Source organism: Ambystoma mexicanum, chromosome 2q, assembly GCF_040938575.1.
Source record: "Ambystoma mexicanum isolate Mex_15411 chromosome 2q, UKY_AmexF1_1, whole genome shotgun sequence".
Lineage (NCBI taxonomy): Eukaryota > Metazoa > Chordata > Amphibia > Caudata > Ambystomatidae > Ambystoma > Ambystoma mexicanum.
Genome location: NC_090924.1, coordinates 336,144,730 through 336,166,405, shown reverse-complemented (window position 1 = coordinate 336,166,405; position 21,676 = coordinate 336,144,730). Strand labels below are relative to the sequence as shown.

At 48.2% G+C, this 21,676-nt stretch overlaps 1 protein-coding gene across 3 annotated transcripts in view; it reads right to left on the bottom strand.

Moving 5' to 3' along the window:
- The window catches only part of TRAF7 (TNF receptor associated factor 7), a 932,052-nt gene that overhangs the window by 243,918 nt on the left and 666,458 nt on the right, over positions 1–21,676 (bottom strand). The window lies entirely within an intron of this gene.

Sequence of the window (21,676 nt, the reverse complement as noted above, 5' to 3'; positions counted from 1 at the left end):
GGCAACTGGACCATTGACAGAATGAGATTAAGGCAGGAAAGAGCACAATATTAAGACCAGACTGTAAGGAAAATAGTGTCCGAAAGCAAAAAAGAGCAGCCGTGAGAGATGAAGGGAGCAACACAGCAGTAGGTTCACAGATAAGGAAGGGTATGTGAAGGAAAAACAGACAGGAACTAGGAATTAAACCAGGAAATTAGCCAGGAGATATGAGCCAGAGAGAAGGAAAGAGAATAAGAATGAAAAGGGACAAGAAAGAAAGCAAGATCATGAGAGAATGGAGAAATGTGAATGTGACAGATGTAGAATGCATGAACACTGGGCATGAAACCTAAGTTCTTGCAACAAAGTCAGGGGAAACACAGAGGGAGACAGTGTGGGGGAGTCTCTATGGAAGAAAAAACAGGAAGACCTTTCATCTGCACCAGCCCAGTGGGCCCAGCTTTAGAAGATGTATTGTCAGAATGGTGGTGGGGGACTTGAAGCAGATGTTTTGTCCATCTGATTCTTCATTCCAGGCATATGAATAAGACACGTTGTTGATTTTGCTTTCCATGCAGCTCAAAGCCTCAATCCATTTTCTTACAAAGGCCTCCGTCCTTGTGAGAGTAGAGTTCCTTTTTATGCGAAATTCTCTTCAACTACAAGTACACCATCACTTTTTGCTGGACTCATTTTTTATGCGTCTCTGCTGAGTGAGTGGGACGGGACCCTTTTTCCACACTCACTCAGGCTTTTACTCTGTAGTTGGGAACCTTTTATATCCATTTTGGATACTCCCTTTTGGAGTTATGCTTTCCTTCAACGTTATGGCATCTGTAATGTTTCAATGCAGCACACAGCATGTTATGGGCAGTGTTGCTGGGAAGCTCCTTCAAATTTCCTTTTCACTTTTCTGTGATAACATTCTGCACCTTATGTGGAGTGCTGAGGGGACATAATGGATCCCTTTTTCCACTTATCCAGTAACTTTCTAGGTACAGTGGCAAGTTATCTAAGTGGCTGGTGGCAGTGGATATTTTTCTACCAACTTTTGTGAACTTGTGTTGCAGGCTGACTTCACCTCTGCAAAAGGGAACACAGGGTGCACCATTCCCTTAAAATGGTGGCTGTACTTTCTTTATGCCATCTATTGATGACTTGTCCTTCGTGAGGCCTTGTTCTACCTAGCTGGTTGGGGTGGTCTTGGCGAGTCTAGTCTTTGGCTGGTTTCCCTTGGAAAGCCCACCAAGACTGAGTGCCTGAAAGGACAAGAAGTGGGGAAGGAGAGCAATCCCCATGTATATGTTCTACAGTGTGCTGTTAGGGAGAATTCTCAGAAATTTGCTAATTCCCTCCACCTTAGTGACCCCTAGCAACTTTGCTGGATTTTGAGGACTTCATTTCTTTACCTGGAGAGAGTGAGACCCTATTTTCCCACTCTGTCATGTATTTGATTTTGAACTCTTGTGTTTTTTTTGGTTATGGAGTCTGGCAAACTCCATAGGCATCATATTTTACATTGTGTCACACAGCACCTGCAGTGTAGTGGCACAGGGAAGTCTTTCGGATTTCCCAAAGGTTTAAATACCTTCTCTTGGATAAACTACGGTTTCCAAGAGCAATAAAGTGAAATTGACTTTACTTACCATTGTAACTTTCTAGACCCAGAATACACTATCTTACAATAGGGTGCTGGAGGAGTTACCTAGTGTCCCCTTTGTCTAGCTTCTTATGTAACATTTTTATGTTACCCTTTTGTCACTGAATGGCTGGTGGCAGTGGTTTCGTTTTATTTATTTTATTTTAATGTGATATATTTTTATAAACAAAAACTTTACACATAATTCAACAAACATTTACAAATAATCAGACAATTCCTTAATACCTAAATTCATCATCTTAAAACATAATCATCCAGGTAAGCTCATAGAATAAGTTAGTAATACAAAAATAAATAAAATGAAGAAGAGACAGTGGGCCTCATTACACGGTAGGCGCTAAGGGATTACCGGCACCGGTACGGTCACCGCTGCCGGTAATCCCTTCGCGCCCTACTACGAGGTCCCTCAGCGGGTCCCGTCCTTAACGCCTGGTCTGACCAGGTGTTAAGGACGGGACGCGCTGAGGGACTTCAGAGCTAATAACGGTACCGCATGTTGCGGTACCGTTATTAGCTCCTTCCCCATTCCCATTGAGCCCTATCGGGGCTCAAATGGGAATGGTATTTGGAATGGGGACTTACCGGGTCCTCCAGGGTCAGAATGACCCGGTAAGTCCCCATACCGCCTACCCGGACCCGGTATGCGGTAAGGGAGTAGCCATGCTGCTAATAGCGGCATGGTTCCCTCCTACCGTGTAATGAGGCCCAGTATATATATATACATTCTACTTGAAATAGAGTCTTTTGGTGTTTTGCCTGTATAGATAAAAGGCAGAACTCTACCCCTCAAATAAGACATTTTTGTTTAGAACATCCACTCGCATACCTATACATTTAACGGGTTACTGTTGCTCAATCTTTTATCAGCATTACACCATACTCTGTATAATGCTAGGTGTAGGCTAGCATTTAAAGTATTCATGCACCCATGCCAAAACTCTTCTTCCTTAATAAAGTTTAGGTCATGAACGTAATTGGCATAATGCTTAATATATATTAGACCCAATTTAGGACATAGCATCAGGACATGCCTGGCAGTTTCAAGTGATACATTGTGTTTGCAAATCCGGCAGGAGCGTTCGGCTTTAGGTATTTTTCGTTCCTGGCCGATCACCGATAGCACCGGTAGATGGTTAATACGTAATAGTAATAGGAAGCGTCTCAGATTTTCTGATGGGCACAACTTTAAGTATCTTTGAGGCTTTTTATATGTGTACAATATATGAGAGATGAAACCATAGCTTCTTAAGCTCTTTAGATGCTCGGAGTTCGATTGCCAGTCCCATAATTTCAGACTCTCACCCATCTTAAACTTCAGATATTGGAATTCTTTCCCCCACTCAGGGGTCCATCCTATCGCCCTAAACAATGTAATACTTTCTACCAAGAACTTAGACTGTTTGTTCCCACTGATGTCTTCTTTCATAGTCGTCAATAACAAATTGGTGGAATTTATCTGCATTTTAATGAAGAGTTCTGCCCTCCTTTTCAACACCATGGATTTCAGTGAGAACAAACCAAGCTCTAGTCTCAGAACTGCCATAGGTATACCTTGTGGTAATCCCAGTAATTTCCTCCAAAACTTGCCCTCTATTATCTGTAACCAATCTAAATTAGCATTGACTAGGGCCTCAAGTCCATATATCACCATGGGCACCAAACATTGTATATATAGATGGCGAGCGGCCCAAATGGAATATCCACTCTGGTTTCGGGAGAATTGACAGATCATGGCAGTTAGCTGGGCTGCTTTTGTTTTGCGATTTTGAGGGCAGGTATCCATCTTTCTTTTAGAGTCAAATTCCACTCCCAAATATCTGTATGACTGAGTATATTGTATTTCGTGGCCACTCACGTGCATGAGAGGACGGCTGATTTCCCCAAGGGAATAGAGAATTATTTCCGTTTTACTGTGATTTATTACTAAATCATTTAATTATGCATATTCCCACAGCCGCTCCGCAGATTGTGAGAGACCACTAAATGTGTGGTCAAAAATGACCAGTTCATCTGCGTATGCCATCATCAAGCAGTGTTGGGTACCCAGTTTCGGGGGACAGTTGTGAGCGGCTCGAATGAAGTCAGGGATGTCCGATACAAGCAAGTTGTACAGTGTGGGTGCAGTGACACACCCCTGCTTCACCCCCCGGAGTTGTTTTATAGGTCTGGTGACAGTTCCACTCCCATCTAATCTCAGCTGTACAGTGGTGTTACAGTGAAGGAGCTGTAAGTAGTGAAGCAACCCCTCAGAGCACGCCATTCCTTTCAACTTCTTCCACAGTTTTTTCCTATTAACAACATCAAATGCTGCCTTAAAATCCACATATAAGGCACACAATGGGGGGGCTATTGGGTTGTAGGGCTTTATCTCTTAGATTATTCATAATTAACAGATTATGGGAAGGGGAAGTTGAGTATCCAGCTCTGAATCTGTTTTGGAAGCGGTCCATGACCCCTATTCCTTCTGCCCAACTTTGTAATTTCTGCAATAATAGAGAGGAGAAGATTTTACCAGAGCAGTCCAGCATTGACAGAGTAGTCTATAATTTCCTGGATCAGATCTGTTTCCTTTTTTGAATACTGGCACTAATATTGCCGTCTGCCATATCACAGGAATTCTCCCTTCCTTGAGGACCTTTTCAATTAAGATTTTCAATAGATTGGCCCTGAAAACAGGACTGTTTTTCATAACTGTGTTTGCAAGTCCATTGGGTCCCGGTGCACGGGAAGTCTTGAGCCTGGAAATTCTATTTAGGAGTTCTGCCACACTCGCAGAGAAGGGAGGGGGGGACCTGCTTAACCGATGGAAATGCTCCCATTATCTCCACTGCAGTCCCATTTCGCTTCTCGAGAAAGCCCACCCATTCCTCTGCATTTATGGGGTTAATCTGTGGAGTCACCCTGCTACCCCTCACCTCTCCAAGCAGAGTCCAGATGTTACAAGTATTTCTCGAGCATATAACTCTGACCATCTTTTGCCAGCATTCAAGTTTTTAGTTCTTTTCCTTAATTTAGACCAGGACCTATATTGATTCTTTAGTACTCTTATCTTATTGTGGGCGGCAATCAGGGACCTGGTAGTGGTCCTTATTTTGCGTATTTCCCTTCTGAGCGTGCATTTAGCATCTCTTATTACTTTATCATAAGAAGGTACAGGGCCTGACTCCGTAATAGTGCATAATTACCTTTTAGTAGCATAGTTGCCCGTGAAGGCCCGAATCCATCCCTCCATTTCCTCAGATGACATGGAGCTGAATAGATTATAGTGCCCTTTATCCCAGTCTTCACTGTCCTGACTTGCTCTTATGATGTTCTTTTCAGACCATATTAAACGCGTGGCTGCTTGGTTTGTTAGAGTATTGCCAGTCAGTATAGCCTGGGATGTGCACATAATGTTTTCAAGAGTCATGCTAAGAGCTTCATGGTCGCTCCAATCGTTCTCCAGGACTTTCATATCTGCTACCAAAAATGCCACTTCGGCACTGGTACACATGTAATCAAGTGTACGACACGCTCCTCCCACCCTCCAGGCATATTTTCCCCGGGTGGTCACTAAGAGTCCGTCCATTAATAATCTCAAGGTCCCAGCTTTTTAGGAAATAGCACCATCTTTCCCCCCCTCATCACAGTTATTATGTTACATGAACGGGCAGCGGGTGTAATGATTTATTATTAGTGGTTCCAATTCCCCCTTTGATTTGGCAGTTAAAGTCACCTGGCAGGATAACAAAATTGCTTTCCGTTTCATTTCTCCATTCACTTAGTAGATCATGCAGAGTCTTGTTTTCGGTATTACCCAAATTGTTCGTTTACAATTGTTCGAATGAACAATTGACGGAATTTAAAGGGTCACAATTGACCTTTTCACAATTGACCGAATATATATCGGTTTGGTAATATATGGGATACATTACTCACCGTAATCGTATTTCTGATGCTTGTATCTGCTTAGATCACATGCTGTGCATAGGCCGACATCTAGTGGAAGCTGCGGAGTATTACAGTTTGTTTTTCGAAACTCGAAAATGGGCGTCGACACAGGGCGTGCCAGTAATACTATCCCTAGTGTGATGTCCACTGTACCCAAGATCCCTCACGCGTCTAGGATCCTCAGATTGTATTTTTTCTGACATGAGATAGCATGAGGAGTAGCGCAAGTACAGATAATCCAAGCAGATAGATAGAAAGGTAAGACTACAAACAACCATGCGCCTTCTCTCAGAGGGGAGGAAGGGTGGGTCGCATGTGAATCTAAGCAGATACAAGCATCAGAAATACGATTACGGTGAGTAATGTATCCCTTCTGAGGCTTGTGGAATCTGCTTAGATCACATGCTGTGCATAGATTAGCGAGCAGTACCTGAAGGAGGTGGGATGTGAGAAGGGTCATGAGCAAATAAGTGTCTTAGAACCGCTTGTTCCACTTGTGTATCTGCCTTGGAATGGTGTCAATGCAGTAATGCTGAGTAAAAGTGTGAATAGAGCTCCAAGTAGCTGCTTTGCAAATGGTGTCAAGGGGTACATTTGCAATGAAAGCCAGAGTGGCCCCAATGCCTCTAGTAGAGTGGGCTCTTGGCGTGAAAGGCAGAGTTCTTTCAGAGAGTGAGTAACACAGCTAGATACAGTTAATAATCCACCTCGAGATGGCACCTTTAGAGACGCGATCCCCCTCTCTGCCTGTAGCTACGGAGACAAACAGTTGATCTGTTTTCCTTAGCGGTCTCGTTTTATTTAAATAGTAGAGGACCGCCCTACGCACATCTAGGGTGTGTAGTTTCACCTCAGCCGAGCTTTGAGGGTCCTGGAAGAAAGCCGGAAGCTCGATAGACTGGTTTACATGGAATTTAGATATAAATTTAGGTAAGAACCTAGGGTGTGTGCGTAAAACCAGTTTCTTTTTATGGACAGTAAAGAAGGGATCCTGCACTGACAGAGCCTGAATTTCACTGACCCTTCTTATAGAAGTAATAGCTACTAAGAAGGCCGTTTTATAAGTCAGGTGTTTGAGACTGCTTTTATGCATGGGTTCGAAAGGGGGGCCCATGATCTTAGATAGCACCACATTAAGGTCCCACCCTGGTGGTGGGTTCGAAATAGGAGGGTGAAGTCTGTTTACTCCTTCCATGAAGGCTTTAACTACTGGTACTTTCTACCACGAGACCTTGTTATGGGAAGTGATGTATGCCGACAGGGCTGCCAGGTGTACTTTCAGTGAGTTAAAAACCAATCCTGCATCTAGCAGGTGGAGCATGTATGTAACAATAGTGGAAGGAGTGCAATCAACTGGGTTGATTTGTCTACTCTGGCACCAGATAACGAATCTCTTCCACTTGTCAAAGTAACAGTGCCTTGTGTTTGGTTTCCTAGATTCCTTTAGGATGTCCATACACCTCTGTGGTAAATTGAGATGTCCAAACTCTATGACCTCAGGAGCCATGCTGCCAGGTTCATTGAGTTGGGTTGCTGATGCACTGTTTGACCTTGGTGCTGGGACAGTAGGTTGTACCAGGCTGGAAGTTTGATACGCTCGCACACCGCCATCCTGCGTAGGTGTGGGAACCAGGTTGTCTTGCCCACATGGGAGCAACTAGGACGAGCGTCATCGACTCTCTGTTCATCTTGTTCACCACCTTCCTGATGAGAGGAGTTGGTGGAAAAGCGTACGCAAACATCCCTGACCAGTTGATCCACAGGGCGTTCCCCTGGGAGTCTGGTTGGGGGAACCTGGATGCAAATCCTGGGCATTGTCTGTTTTCGCTTGTGGCGAATAAGTCTATAGTGGGGAAACCCCACTGAGAGAAGATATCTTCTACGACCTCTCTGTGTAGAACCCATTCGTGTTCCTCTGGGAGGGAGTCTCTGCTCAGAGCATCCGCTAGGGAATTGAGCTCCCCTGGAACATGTTGTGATGACAGGAAGATGTTCCGTCTGAGTGCCCATATCCAGATTTTCTGGGCAAGCTTGGACAGATTTGGCGAACGAGTCCCTCCTTGCTTGTTCAGGTAGAACATGGCTGTTGTGCTGTCCGTCCGGATTTGCACTGACAGGTTTAGTAGGTGGGGCTCGAACGCTTGAAGCGCTCTGAATACTGCCAGAAGCTCTAGCAGGTTGATGTGGTTCTTGGCCACTGAGGGAGACCAGAGACCCTGAGCTGTGTGGTGGAGATGGTGAGCTCCCCACCCCGTCAGACATGCATCGGTAGTGATTACTGCCTGTACTTTGGGATCGTAAAAGGGTTTTCCCTGTGCAAGATTCTCTCTTGTCCACCAGTGAAGGCTTTGTAGTAGTGTTGGCGAAACGACCACTAGATCGTCCCACTGACCACTTGCCTGAGACCACTGTTTCGCCAACCATTCCTGCATGGGACGCATGCGCAGGCGCGCGTGGGGGACCAAGTAAATACATGACGCCATCATGCCCAGTAAACGCATTGCTTTGCGTATAGTTATTTGGTGACCGGACTGATATTGCGGAATTTGCAGTAGTATATTCCGAATTCTTTCCTCTGAAGGAAAGGTCAACCCCTCTTGAGTATCTAGGATTGCTCCTAGGAACTGTTTGGAGGTGCTTGGCACCAGGCTTGACTTTTTCTCGTTGATTGAGAAGCCTAATTCGTGGAGGAGGTCGATAGTACTTTGAATGTTTGTCATGCAAATTACTGGGGTTTCCCCCGTTATGAGCCAGTCGTCCAGATAAGGGTACACCGGGATTGCCTCCCTGCGTAGGTGTGCAACCGCCACCACCAGTACCTTGGTGAATACCCTTGGTGCCGAAGCTATCCCGAAGGGCAGTACCTTGAAATGGTAGTGCCGACTGTCCACTTTGAAGCGCAAGTACCTTCTGTGCGCTGGGAACATGGAAATATGAAAATAGGCATCTTTCATATCCAAGGTTGCCATGTAATCCCCCTTTTTTAGGAGGGGGATTACCTCTTGTAGCGTAGTCATACGAAACTTTTGGGGCTTGACATACTTGTTGGCAGGCCGTAAATCCAATACTGGGCGCATTGTCAAATCTTTTTTTGGCACAAGAAAGTAAGTTGAATAAATACCCTTGTTTACCTGGTGTCCCGGGACGAGTTCTATAGCGTCCTTTGCTAGCAGAATGGCGATCTCCTTGAGGAGAATCTTCTGATGTTCTAAAGAGTGTACTCTTTGTCGTGGAGGATGGTTCCGGGGACGCTGCAGTAGTTCTATACAGTACCCTGTGGATACTGTTCACAGCACCCATCTATCTGATGTGATCCCTTCCCAAGCCTGGGTGAAGTTGGAAATGCGTCTCCCTACTGGGGTTGCGTGAGAAGGGACCCTGAACTGAGCGTCACTGCTTTTGTGGAGGCGTGCCACCTCCTTTGCTGGGGCTGCCTCTGCCTTTACCACGTCCTCTCCTATTACCCCTGCCGTAACCCTGGGTAGACTGTTGGCTGTTGTTCCACTGTGTACCCCGCCCCTGGGAATAGTTAGATCCCCTCTGGGAATTTTGGCCGTGTGGGCGACGAAAATTACTATTTCCTCTCTGGTTAGGGGCTTTATTGGTTAACTGGCCAAGGGACTTGAGTGTCTCGTATTCGTCCTTGGCATTCTTCAGTGCGTCCTCGACCGCCTTACCAAACAACAGATCGGCTTCCACCGGTTTGTCTAACAATGATGCCTGGGTTTCTGCCTTAAAACCAGACTGCCGTAACCACGCATGTCTCTTGATAACAGTACCTTCTGCTATCAATCTGCCTACGTTGTCCGCGGCGTCAAAGGTTTCTTTTAAAATGCAACCAGACATGGCTCTACCCTCTGCGGAAATCCGTGCTAACTGGCCCTTTAAGGGTTCTGGTGCCAAGGCTATGAGTGCCGCGACTTCTTCCCACTGATGGCAGTTTTTAGCTGGCCAACAGGGTGGTGGAGTTTGCAATCCTTGCCTGATAGGCGGACATTGAGGCTACTTTCCTGCCGAAACCATATAGTTTTTTTGCTCTCCTTGTCTGGAGGAGTTTCGGACGATGACAAGGGTGTTCCAGCCCTCTTACGAGTGTTAGTGACAACTAGGTAGTCTGGCTTCAGATGTCCTCTTATATAGAGAGGGTCAGACTGGGCTGCCCTAAAAAGTTTTTCAACTCTGGGATTGACTGCTCTGGTGAGGTTCGGATTCACCAGGGACGGGTCTATTCTTCACTGAATAGACTTAAGGATAGGGATGGTCTGGGCAACAGGCCTCCTTTCTCCCACTAACTCCTCGGCGAAGTCCCTCTCCTCCTGGACACCGTGGGTGTCAATATGGAAATGTTCTGCTGCACGTGCGAGAACCTTGTTCAGGAGGGGTTGGTTATCGACAGGGGAGTCGGTAACCGGGGCTTCCTTTTCTACCGGGGAATCTACTCTGTAAGTTTCAGGGTCTTCCTCTTCCTCTTCTTGGTCCTCATCATCCCCATAGTAGCCCGTCCCGGTTTGCTCTTCTACCATGCCAAAATCTTGGTCCTCACCAAAGGAAGCCTCTCCTTGATACAGTGAGTATGGTCGTGAGTATGGTTGTACCTCGAAGGGGTCTGTAGACCTCATCGGTGTCTCAAACCGGAGCTTCTTACTCGGGGGGATAGGATCATTAGAGCCCGAGGGTGTAGCCCCTTGTGGATCATACGAAAGGAAATGGTCTGGATTTTTATCGTAAAAGTCAGCCAAAGAAGACATCCTTGACATGACCCTATCTATGTAGTCACTCGACCATTTTTTGGAACTGGGAATGACTCTCTCAGAAAGTCTCGGAGATTTATCTTGAGTAGATTTGCTGGTTTTAGAAATATCAGCAGACCTGGTCTTGTCTGTCTATTTAGGGGGAGTAGCGTGTTTCACAGGTGTGGAAGAGTGCAGGGGCTGCTTCTTCTGATGTTTTCCCCCCTCCCCGTGAGTGGAAAAGTGTTTTCCCTGTCCTTTTGTGGCTCCGGAGGTTTTCGACGCCTGGCGTCGAGGATCGGGGGTAGAGTCCCTGTCCTTCGAGCGTGGGGCCGCACTGATCTCGTCTGCGGCTCCGACTCCTGGAGCGCGGCCTGGGGGTGGAAGTCGTCTTCGTCCTGCGACGATCGAACTTCTGTTAGCCTAGGGAGCGAGGCACTCTTGGCAAGAGTGGATGATTGCCTGGAGTCATGCGGCGATCTCGATCGAGAACGCCCAGAGGACACCGAATCGGACCGTTCTGTTTGTGCCTCTTTCCGAGAACTCGACGTTGTCGAGTCTCGGTTGGACTTTGTGTGTTTAGTGTGTGTGGTGTGTGAAGCACTTGTGTCGCCGGGGGTCTTCCCCATAGCCGCCCTGCCGGACGACCTTCCGAGGTCAGGGACCTGCGCTCTGCTGTCTTTCGACGCCGTAATGCCCTTGCCGTCCGAAAGTACGGCGTCGCTGCCGTCGCTGAAGGCGCCCTCCGCTGCCATGGCCGCCTGCCTGGCGTGGTGGGCCCAACGCTTCGTCGAACGGTCCTTATGTGTCTTAGGTTTAAACCTACTACACGCTCTGCAGTTCGCTTCGGGGTGGTCCCTCGGCAAGCAGAGATTGCACGTGGCGTGCCTGTCGACCCAAGGGTATTTGCGATTGCAGTTGGGGCAGGATTGAAAAGGGATACCCTCCATACGCACCATGAGGCAGCGGGCTGTTAAGTGTAGGAAATGTATAAGGTGTACCTATATACCAAGAGAGTAGAGTATGTCCAACCCCCCACTCTCCCTACTTGCAGGGCCGAGGCCAGAGGCCTTCCAAGGCCCGGGCAGAGGCCAGAGGCCTTCCGAGGCACAAATCCGTCGTGCAGCAGCCGACGGTCGATTTCTTCTCCAGTCGGCATCGAGTGTCGAAGTTCGACGTTGGGATGGGGAAGGATGTCAATTAATCAATATTTTAGCAAAAGTATGGCTAAGGCCAGAGGACGCCGCAAAATGCTTCCGACCAGTATGGCGGAAAAAAACAATCTGAGGATTCTAGACGCGTGAGGGATCTTGGGTACAGTGGACGTCACACTAGGGATAGTATTACTGGCACGCCCTGTGTCGACGCCCATTTTCGAGTTTTGAAAAACAAACTGTAATACTCAGCAGCTTCCACTATATGTTGGTCTATGCACAGCATGTGATCTAAGCAGATTCCACAAGCCTCAGAAATATATATGGGTTTTGGGGGGTTTGGCGTTGGGTGGGGGGGGGGGTTTCCCCCACATATATGGTACAATTGACATTCACAATTCGGTCAATTGTGAAAAGGTCAATTGTCATTCGAACAATTGTAAAACGAACAATTCGTATACAACCTTGTATTCGTTCTCTACCAGTCGCCCCATGGGGTTTATACAGATTGATCAATAGCAATTTCACCCATTTATCATGTATAGGTATGACCCCCTCCACAGCATTGATATTGTCTTCAGAGTTTGTAGGGATTGCTCTAGAGAGGAGTTATTTTTCTACCTCAATCATCAAACCTCCATATGGTCTTCCAAAATGACCCTTTTTTGCTAAAGTGTGGTATATCATATATCCATCTATCACAATGGGGGTGATTAGCCACATTTATTGCAACATAAAAAGGGCATGATCCATAATGAGTGATAATGAACCATTATTTACAGTAAAATGTTTGAAACCCCTAGTGTTCCAGGTCAACAATGAACAAGTTCAAGGTTTACTCATAACCTGAAGTAAAGCATCTGCTAATCATTTCAGGGTGTTCTGTATATCACTCATTTGTACATGTTTCCCTGTTGTTAGTGTGGGTTTACAGCTTTTATTGTTCTTGGGAGACTTAGGCTTCATGGCGATCAGCGGATCATCTTCTTCCGGGTTAATGTCCAACCCCAGTCCCACCTGAGCTAGGCTGTTCTTGTGTTTCCATATGAGTTGCGCTGAAGCCAAGACTTTACAGTGTAGTACAGTCACATTTGGGTTGGTAGTATGGAGAGGTTCCACAAATGAGAAATCTTCAGAGAGAATCACTCTAAGTTGCGGTATTAGATGTAATTTGGTGAGCACAGCCCCCCTCGGTAGCCATTTGCCTTTCATTTTCTGATTGAGGTTTTTCACTATGCAGATATTATTCTCTGCTCAATTTTCTTCTCTAGGTTCCACCATGCTTTCTATGTCAGAGTCAACACTCTCTTGACTAAAGCTTGAGGCATTTCTATGAGGCGTAGAAAATTGATTGTTTTTGATGGTGGAATTTTCAGTGGAGGCCGAAACTTGGCTATTGTTACTAACGATAGATATTTCGTTAGATTTTTCCGGCAATATCCAGCTCGTTAGTGTTCCAGGGCCCTTTTTTGCCGTTTCCTGGCCTTCAGAGCTCTTTTCCTGGCTTTTCTGGATTTCTGCTGTGGGTTGGCTGTATTAGGTAGCGGGGAAGCCACCTCTACGGGTACATCTTTCATTGCCGCTCTCTTAGCCATCCTTCGTTGTTTCTTTGTAAGGTATATCCTTTGCTCTTCATTCGGAATCACAGGTATCTCAATGTTTTCTGTGGCCTCAGTGGTCCCTTGTTCCTTCTCTTTTGAATTCTCAGGTTCACATATCAGACCTGGATCAGGTAGATTGAGCTGTATAACAGTATTCAAGTGGATTCTCCCACATAGTTTGATTTTTAGAGCAAACTGCAGTGAGAATATGGATGACTGTAGGTCAGCAATTGCAGCCACATTAGACTGAGATAAATCACTGGTACAATATTCTGCCTGATTCACTGAGTCCTCAGTATCAATCCGTAGATTAGGGGACTCAGACAAGAGACCAGTATTTAAGGCAGTGGGAATGCTATTTGCCGGCTGGTGGACCTGCGCCTCTACCGTGATAGCAACTGCTTTCTGAGGTAATCCCATTGAACTATTATTGGGAGTTAAGTTATTTGAGGTCGGTGCCATCAATCTCTGAATGGATAGACACAGATCTAACAAAGAGTTATTGTCAATGTCTTCAAAGTTTGTCAGATCTAGTGGTTGACTCCCATTATGCAGTGAAGGAGTTGTCTCTTCGGTAGACTTATTCTGATGTACAGGTACCATTTTTTCGAATAAGGCAGGAATAGTGCCTCGTTCGCTCACAGGCTATTTCATGATTTCCCCTTCTTTTGTCTTGTTTAAGTTCATGTTCTTTTTTTAGTATTACCTTTTCTCATATTATAGTTCACTTTTGCGCAACGTGTTTTGGGGGCATGGTCGCTGTAAGCAGCAGGTAAGGTACAAATAAAACAAGTTGACACTTCTATGTCAAACAAAGTGCGATGTATGCTGGTATTCACAGTTGCACTAGCCAAGAACAAACACAAGGGGGAAAGTTGTTTCCGTAAATCACGGTGTGGGCGCTGCTCGCCCAAGAGAGTTAATCACACAACGATGTTATACAGAGGCGGGCTTCCGTTGGCAGTGTTCGCTATATTGTGTGAGGGATCAAAGAGGTTAATATCCCCCGCAGTCTCCCGTAAGTAACAATATGCACACAGATGATAATTAGTTAGCAGGCGTGCTTACCGTACCGAAAAATATGGCTCCTTGTTTCAATGTTCACGTGCACTTCACAGATTTCGGTCACAGGACGGAGCTCCTTCCCAATCCTTCCCACAAGCGACCACTTGTCCTCCCACTTCTCTGTGCACCAAATGGGTAAATGTAGTCTCTGCTGGTGAGTCCGGCTTTTCGCTCCGCCTCCAAGTAATGGTAACTGAAGAAATCTTGCACCACAACCACAAAGGACCACTTGTCCTCCCACTTCTCCGCGCACCAAATGGGTAAATGTAGTCTCTGCTGGTGAGTCCGGGGTTTCGCTACGCCTCCAATTAATGGTAACTGAAGAAATCTTGCACCATGACCACAAAGGACCACTTCTCCTTCCACTTCTCCCCCCACTTCCTTTCGTTTTAACTACCGTGGTGTGCATTTACCGCGGACTGCGGTCGCAGCTGCAGTAAAGCACCCAAGGGTGACATTTTTGTCAAAATGGCCCGGTCTTATTTTTTCACCATTTCTTTGAGGAAAGGTCCTTCTTGAGATTTCCTCTGCGCGCCAAACCAGGTTTGGTCCCATTGTTCGCTTTGCCTTTGGCGGGATTCACGAGTGAAGCCCGCCTCTGGCTCTAGGGTGTCTGGGGTAGGCAGGAAGTGAGGGAGGTGCCTGAAACTCTATGTGCTTAGTCTCCTAGGAGACCAAATGCACTCTGTGGTGATTGTCTGGCTGACTGTCTGGCAAGGACAGCCACCCTGCTGGGTGACTGGCAGCTGGACTGGAATGAATAGGAGAGAACTAAATAAAAGGCGAGGCTTTTGGCTTGGAAGGCAGAGTCGACCACTGGACGAAGGAACCGAAGAAGAACTTGAAGAGGACGCCTACTGCAACTCCTGGACTGTTGGTTTGCCCGGTGAATCCCTGCTGCTGTGCTGAAACTCCAAATTCGTATCGACAGAGAAACCCCTGCAAGGATGACTTCTCCCTTTAAGTTGGTGGGACCAATCAACTCCAAAGTAAACCACCTGGACATCCATCTCAGTGCTGGTTGAATTTCCACAGAGTTGCTGCTGGAAACCGTTTAGCCAGGGAGAGGAACGCCAGATTGTGTGTGTTGTTTTTAAGCTGGCCTAGAGCTCCAAGAAGATCCTACGGACTACCAGGAAGTAGGAGTGACCGAGCCCGAGCCCCCTCAACAGATAGCGGGACGCCAGAAGCAAGGAAAGCCCATCTCGGCAGCCAGGAACCGCTGTGTTGCTATTTGCGGTAGACGCGAAGAACTGTAACACTGAACAACCACTGAATTGAAGATTGCCGGTTGCGAGCGGTGACCGTCCCATTGTAGTACAGGAGTCCCCAGAAGTCATCCCTCTTGTCCCCACGACTGAGACCCAGGAAAAGTGAGATCTGCAGAGCTGGACAGGAAAAGAAGTCATCTGCTGCACTTTTCTTCATTCTAAAGATACTGTAAAGTCTGAGAGAACTTACCTCTTACTGTAGAGTTGCTTGCATCTTCTACTACTCACAAGTCTAATCAGCTTGTGGCCCTACATTTCATTCTTCCCTTTCTTCAAAGACTTCTAAAACACTGTGCAAAGGCCTTCTACTTACCTACAAAGAAGTGCTTCAGCTCATATAGACTTTTGCCTATTGACTTTGGCTTAACCTCTTTTCACTGAATGACTCTTATTGAGGGATCTAAAAGTATTTGCCCGTTTAAGAATATTTGTGGTCTCTTGTATGTTCCAAATAATCATTTCCTTTGACTTATTACTATATGATTCTAAATGCAACAGTGATATATTAATGTCCCCAGTACCCTACCAATTGAAGTCACCCGAGGGTGTAGGTAGTGTCTGTGGACCATCCCAAAAGGGTGTCTACTGATTTAGAGATATTAAGAGTGTGTACTTCATGAAGTATATCTGAGTGTTACTATTATATTGCTCCCTTCTGAAGAAGGCTTATTCTAACTGACTGATAAATAAACTAATAATTGTTTATTCAAGAAACCTTGAGTGTAAGAGTTTATTTGAATACTTGTAACTGTAAATCCATGTGTAACTCCACTACAGCTCACATTGACCCCTCTTGAGATAAGCCTGGCTGCTCAACACGCTACCAAAACTGTGTAGTACAAGCTTACACCAAAGATTGGGTTTCCCATACCTGTAAGTCAGAGTTGTTTGTAGTGTTCCCAGAGGGTACTGCAGACAAACTTTGCCTAACATGTGCCTGCTTGGAACCAGTTCTAACTGGGAGGCTGGCTATCCTCCTGGGCAGCCCACCTCCCAGATCTGCATGAGAGGCTTGTGGTAAGATTGGTGGACTTAGCCAGTTCTTCAACATAAAAGGCGATGGTCTTGGAACTAAACCCCCGAGTAGACCACTGGACTGAAGATCCGAAGCAGAAGGACGTCTGCACCACTTACAGCGACCGCCAGTGCCAGCTGAGTAACTTCTGTATCCCAACATCAACTTCTGACGAAAGGGAAGACTCGAAAAGGATGACTGCCTCCCCTGGACTGCTGGAATCAACCAGTCTGTAGAAATCAGGACAGTAGGCGAAGTGGAGTTTTGTAGACCTTTATTACACAATGTCTTAACCAAGGTAGTTGGACTCCAGGTTGACCCCACAGTTACTTCACTGTGAGTAAAATGCACCAGGAGTTCCTCTTCTCTTTGAGTGTCTCCTACTCTCACGGACCCGGATAGGCCCACCAGTTGCTCTCACTCTCCTCTCCTTCTCCCTGCAAAAATCAACAAAAACGCCATTAGGCCAGTCCCTTTTATACCTGGGGTTTGGAGGGAAAAAGGGCCAATCGGGGACAACTCCCCCCCCCCCTGTCTGATTGGTGGGGACCCTAGGCACCCACCATCTATGAATAGTGCTGCCTCCTCCCCACCTCCTCCTTTATTCTGGCTGCCTGGCTCTAGCTTCTCCTCCCTGCTGTCAGCCACACCCTCTCCATTGGCCCCACCCCCCCAACATTGTGTCTCCCTTGAGGCATGTCTCCCGGAGGCCCGTCCTGCTTGAGGTCCCATGCTACCGTTCTGGGTCTGCCCTGCATGAGGTAAGGAGGGGGTTCTGGTTGGCTGCCCCCGATGGGTCCTTGCCCAGCTGTTTGGCGCACCTCCGACGCCGAGCGGTCGGCACGAGTCGGGCTCTCTAGTTCCCGAGCCTCGCCGCCGCTCGCCGCCGGAGGCCGCCGAGGTACGTTGTGCTCGCGGGTCTCCCAGGCGCAGCAGCAGTGAACCCGGTCCTCGTGGGCACACGCGGCGCTTCAGCTGTGAGCACCCGCGGCGCCGCGGCTGCAACGTCGGCACCGTCGCGGGACGCCGATTAAGGCTCTCCCTTTAACAGGGACGCCTTCCCGGCACCCACGTTCGGCGCCGCACACGCCCGCGGCACAGCGGGCTCCTCTGGCCGTGCGTCCCGCTCTCCCTCTCCGTCCACCCTCACATCCCCACATACCCCCACCACAGATCCAGGCCGGTCGGGCCGGATCGAACTCCTGGACAAGTAATCCGCCACCAGCTGAAAGCTGGCAGGTCTATGCAAGGTAACGAAGTCGAAGGGCTGGAGGGACAGGAACCACCGTAGAACACGTTGGTTGGTGTCCTTGTGTCTCGCCAACCACTGCAGGGGTGCATGGTCGGTATATAACGTAAACTTCCTCCCCAGTAGGTAGTATCGCAATGAATCCACCGCCCATTTAATGGCGAGACATTCCTTTTCGATAGTGGAATATGCTAACTCATGCGGAAGGAGCTTCCGACTGACAAAACAGATCGGTCGCAGGAACCCGTCTACCTCTTGCGTCAGGACTGCCCCCAACCCCATGCCAGAGGCATCCGTCTGCAGAAAAAAATGCTTCCGGAAGTCCGGGCATACCAACACCGGGTGGGATGATATACTGTGCTTCAGTCCCTCAACGGCCAGTATGGCGGCGTGATTGGTTGACAGGTCTGGGGAACCCCCGATTTTCAAGGCCTCGTTCAGTGGCGCAGCCAGGGAAGAAAAACAGGGAATAAAGCGCCTATAGTACCCTATAAACCCCAAGAAGGCCCTAATTTGTTTTCTGTTAGTTGGTACTGGGATCCCCTGAATAGCCTCGATTTTGGATACCTGTGGCCGAATCACGCCGCCACCGACTATATGTCCGAGGTACTTGGTTTCCTGGGTCCCTAGTACTGATTTTACTGGGTTGATGTGGAGTCCGGCCTGGGTCAGGGTGCCGACCACCTTGCGTAGATGGGTTAGATGGTCATTCCATGATGCGCTGTATATCACGATGTCGTCCAGGTAGGCTGCAGCGTATTGGTCGTGGGGCTGTAGGAGTACGTCCATCAGCCTCTGAAAGGTGGCCGGAGCCCCATGCAACCCGAATGGTAGCACTTTATATTGAAAGAGCCCCTGTGGTGTAGCAAATGCGTTTTTTTCTTTGTCGGATTCCCGTAGTAGGATCTGCCAGTATCCCTTGGTGAGGTCCAGGGTACTGAGGTAACGGGCAGCACCCAACCTTTCCAGCAGTTCATCCATCCTGGCCATGGGATAGGCTTCGTATTGGGATATCAGGTTGAGTTGCCTAAAGTCCATACAAAACCGTACAGCCCCATCTGGCTTGGGTACGAGCACGATTGGAGAACACCATGCACTGGTTGAGGGTTCAATGATATCCAACCTAATCATTTCTTCGATCTCTTTCTTAATGATCAACCTTCGGGCCTCTGGGATCCTGTAGAGTCTCAGCCGGACTATCTGTCCGTTTAGGGTTTCGATACGATGCTCCATTAGGTCGGTCCTTCCAGGTAAAAGGGAGAAGGTGTTGCGGTGTGGTTTGAGCGTCTCCAGGATCTCGTTCTTCATGTGTTCAGTGAGTGTTTCACCCCACTGCACCGCATCCAATTGGCCGGTTGCGTGTAACAACCCTGTATCCTGGGTGGTCAGAATATCGACCGGTGCAGGCTCGTTCCATTTCTTTAGTAGGTTTATATGGTAAACCTTATATGAGGGGCTCCGGTCATTGGTTGGTATATCCGGTAATTCACTGGTCCCACCACGTCCTTCACCACATAAGGACCTCTCCACCGAGCCAACATGTTGTTCGTACTGGTGGGTAGTAACACCAGTACCTTATCCCCTGGTTCTAGCTTTCTTAGGCGACAGCCCTTGTTGTATGTCTTCTCCTGTCGGTCTTGGGCTATACTTAGATGGGATTCCGCTAGTCCCCTTAAAGTAGATAGATGGTTCTTAAGGTCCTCAGCGTACTCGGTGAGGGATGTTTCCTTAATGTTTTCCCAATCCTCTTTAACCAGGTCTAGGATTGTTCTGGGCTGTCTTCCAAACAGTAGCTCGAATGGGGAGAATCATGTCGAGGACTGGGGGGTGTCCCTTAATACCATAAGGATCAGGGGTATGACTCTATCCCAGTCCTTCCCCCTCTGGGCCGGTTACCCTCTTCATCATTTTCTTTATTGTTTGGTTGTACCTTTCCACCAACCCATCCATTTGGGGGTGGTAGACTGAGGTACGTAGACGTCTGATCTGTAGTCTTTCACAGACTTGTCGCATGACAGCTGACATGAAGTTGGTACCTTGATCGGTGAGGATTTCGGTGGGTAGGCCTACCCGTGCGAAGTAGGGGATGAGCTGGTCACATATTTGGTTAGCCGACGTCCCCTTTAGGGGGAAGGCCTCGGGGTACCGGGTGGCATAATCCACAACGACCAGCAGGTATCGATATCCACGACTGACTGGCTCGAGTGGGCCTACCAGATCTATACCTATCCTTTGAAAGGGTATGGTGATCAATGGCATCCGCTGCAGAGGCGCTTTGGCTGGCTTTTCCCCACTCGTCAACTGGCAGACTTTGCATTCCTTACAGAATTTCGCCACCTCCCCATAGACCCCCGGCCAATAGAAGCGTTTTAGAATGTTTTGCTGTGTCTTTAGGGAGGCCATGTGGCCGCCACAAGGGTGATTATGTGCCAACTGGAGGACAATGCCCCTGTGTGTTTTGGGTAGGAGTAGTTGTTCCCTCCGTGTACCTCCCTCTTCTTGGTAAACCCGATAGAGTAGGCCCTGTCTAGATATAAAACCGCCTCCCTTGGTCAGGTCTGGGTCCCCATTAGTGATGGCCCTTTCGCGGGCCAATGTTAAGGTAGGGTCCGTCAGGGTTTCTCCCCGGATGGAATCCTAATGGTCCTCCGGGTTCCAGGCTATCCGTTGGGTGGCATACATGGATGCGCACTGAGCAAGGCGAGCTTCCCTTCTTTTCCTGGTGGGTCTCTCTCGTCCCTGGGTGTTCGGGGGGATGGGCTCCCTGGCAAAGGGTGCTTCTTCCCACCATCCCTGGTCTAGGGCCTTGATAGTCTGGTGGAAGTGGGGTAGATCGGTCCCAATCACCACTGGGGCGGGTAAGGTGGGGAGGACGGCAGCTCTCATCTCTGCAATGTTAGGGCCCACCTCTACTGTTATGGATTTCATGGGGTAGGTCCTTACATCCCCATGTATACACCGAATAGGGATACTAACATTGGCGAGGTAAGGAGAATCACTTACGGTTGGTAGTACCGCCGTCTGTCGACTTCCACTGTCGAGTAGGGCCCTGGCTTGGTTCCCGTCTACCCGGACGTCCATCTCGTAGAGACCTTGGCATCTTGGTCCTTGCTCGGTCCTCATTAATCCGATCTCCATCGGCTCGGTGCCTCTCTTCCGGGGACAAAACCGGGCGATATGGCCCCACTCGCCACAGTCATAACATTGCGGTTGTCGGTATCCCGTGGACAACTGGGTGGATCGCGGGTCGGGACCGCTCCTCTTCTCCTCGGATCCAGAAGGGCGTCCTTCCGTTGCTCTCCATTTGGGAATCCCTCCTTGCAGGCTCTTGGTTGGGAGGGGTTCCAATGGTGGCATTGGATTGCGGATGGGAGATCCGACTCCGAAGGGTTTACCTGCTCCCCCTGCCTTTTGGTAGGCCGACGCTATGTCCACCGCCTCAGATAAGGTGGGCCTGTGATGTTGTCGGACCCATCTTTGCATTGGAGGGGGTAGGGCCTCAATGAACTGCTCGAGGGTGACTTCATCTAAGACATCTTGGAGACCTGTTCCCGGTACTTGTAACCATTTCTCGGCGAGGTCCTTAACTCGATAGAAGAGTTGTCGGGGGTTCTCATCCGGTTTGAGTTTAGTGTCGCGCAGCCTCATTCTGTAGGCCTCTTCGTCAAGTCCCAACCGGTCCAATACTGCTTTTTTGATTTCAGCTTAAGGCGTGGTTCCGTTTGGGTTAACGGCCTGGTAGGCACCTTGCATGATGCCAGACAAAAGGGGAGCAACATACTGACCCCAGCGGTCCACCGGCCACTGAGCGTTTCGGGCGATTCTCTCGAATGTGGTGAAAAAGAAAGCCGGGTCTTCATCTTCCTTGAATTTTTGCAACACTGCGGAAGGGACCATGGGCTGGTTTCGGGTGCCAGTGACAGCATCCGTCAGGTGTTTTATCGTCTCTTGGTGTTTGTCTTGAGAAGTGGATTGCAGGGTACCTTGCAATTATATGGCCTGCTGAAAGGCTTGGTGAT